This window comes from Rutidosis leptorrhynchoides, chromosome 9 (genome assembly GCF_046630445.1).
Source record: "Rutidosis leptorrhynchoides isolate AG116_Rl617_1_P2 chromosome 9, CSIRO_AGI_Rlap_v1, whole genome shotgun sequence".
NCBI lineage: Eukaryota > Viridiplantae > Streptophyta > Magnoliopsida > Asterales > Asteraceae > Rutidosis > Rutidosis leptorrhynchoides.
Window position 1 is genome coordinate 125,590,741 of NC_092341.1, and position 1,826 is coordinate 125,592,566.

A 1,826-nucleotide genomic window follows, 5' to 3' on the forward strand; every position below is an offset into this window, starting at 1 on the left:
ACCGTCGTTGATTTTTCTTTAGAATCGTCATCCAGTCGACCAAGTACTCCAGTTCAAATTTTCGATAATCCATTTTTTGAACCCGACCTCACAATTGAGAATCCGGAGAATATTCAGGAACGATTCGTAGATCCTGAACCATTAAATTTTCCTCCGGAACCACCAATCATTCAAACAGAGATTGTTGAGGAACGAACCATTAAATCAGAATCCTCTAGTGATTTCGATTCAACAAATTCAATTATGGAGAATCTGGAACCTTTAAGTATGGAAGACCGAATGAGAGCTAAACGCACTGGCCAAGGTCACGCAATTACTCATCCAGACATTAATGCGCCAGATTATGAAATCAAAGGCCAAATTCTACACATGGTGACTAATCAATGCCAATTTAGTGGTGCGTCGAAGGAAGATCCAAATGAACATCTACGTACCTTTAATAGGATCTGCACACTATTTAAAATAAGAGAAGTGGAGGATGAACAGATATATCTCATGTTATTTCCCTGGACTTTAAAGGGAGAAGTCAAAGATTGGTTGGAATCGTTACCTGAAGGGGCGATTGATACATGGGACGTTTTAGTTGAAAAATTTCTTAAACAATTTTTTCCTGCATCTAAAGCCGTAAGACTTCAAGCAGAAATTGTTACGTTTACACAGAAGCCAAATGAAACTCTATATGAGGCATGGACAAGATTTGAAAAGTTATTAAGAGGATGTCCGCAACATGGTTTAGACACCTGTCAAATAGTACAAATATTCTACCAAGGATGCGACATCACTACAAGGAAAGACATAGATATAGCAGCTGGTGGTTCTATTATGAAGAAAACCGAAACTGATGCTTACAAAATTATTGATAACACTGCTTCCCACTCACATGAGTGGCACCAAGAAAAAGATATCGTTAGATCATCTAAAGCAGCTAGAGCCAATTCTAGCCATGACTTAGATTCCATTTCCGCAAAGATAGATGCTGTGGAGAGACGAATGGAAAAGATGACTAAAGATATTCACTCAATACGAATTAGTTGTGAGCAGTGTGGAGGACCACATTTGACAAAAGATTGTCTCCGTATTGAATTAACAATAGAACAAAGAGAGAATATTTCATACATAAACCAAAGACCTGGAAATAATTATCAGAATAATTATCAACCGCCAAAACCTATTTACAATCAAAACCAGAATTATAACCGAAATATTCCATACAACAATCAATAAGGTCCTAGCAATCAACAAGTATCCAATAATACTTACAATCAGCAAAGACCTAATTTTCAAAACAAACCACCACAACAAATCGATGATAAAAAGCCGAATTTAGAAGATATGATGACGAAGCTAGTTGAAACTCAAACGCAGTTTTTCACATCTCAGAAACAAACTAATGAACAAAATGCTCAAGCATTTAGAAATCAACAAGCTTCTATTCAAAATCTGGAACAAGAAGTAAGTAACCTAGCAAGGTTAATAGGTGAAAGAAAACCGGGAAGTCTACCTAGTGATACAAATGCTAACCCCCGGAATGAAACAGCTAAAGCCATTACCACAAGAAGTGGTACAACGCTTAAACCACCTGAAATACCTGTAACTTCTGATGAAGCTATTCCTACTCCACAAGAACCACAACCTAATCAAGATAAGGAAAAAGAACCGGTAGTTGAAAAGGTTAATGAAGATAAAACAGTTAAGGCTAAACCTTATGTTAAACCATACCAACCACCACTTCCTTACCCGAGTAAAATGAAGAAAGAGAAACTTGAAGCCGAGCAATCCAAATTCTTGAATATGTTTAAACAGATAAATGTAAATCTTCCTTTCAT

At 36.7% G+C, this 1,826-nt stretch overlaps 1 non-coding gene across 1 annotated transcript; it reads right to left on the minus strand.

The window, feature by feature from the left end:
* Positions 1 to 627: 627 nt before the first annotated feature.
* Positions 628 to 734, minus strand: LOC139869769 (small nucleolar RNA R71). Its single transcript, XR_011766349.1, has one exon. It is a non-coding gene; the product is annotated as a small nucleolar RNA R71 (small nucleolar RNA).
* Between the last annotated feature and the right edge of the window lie 1,092 nt (positions 735 to 1,826).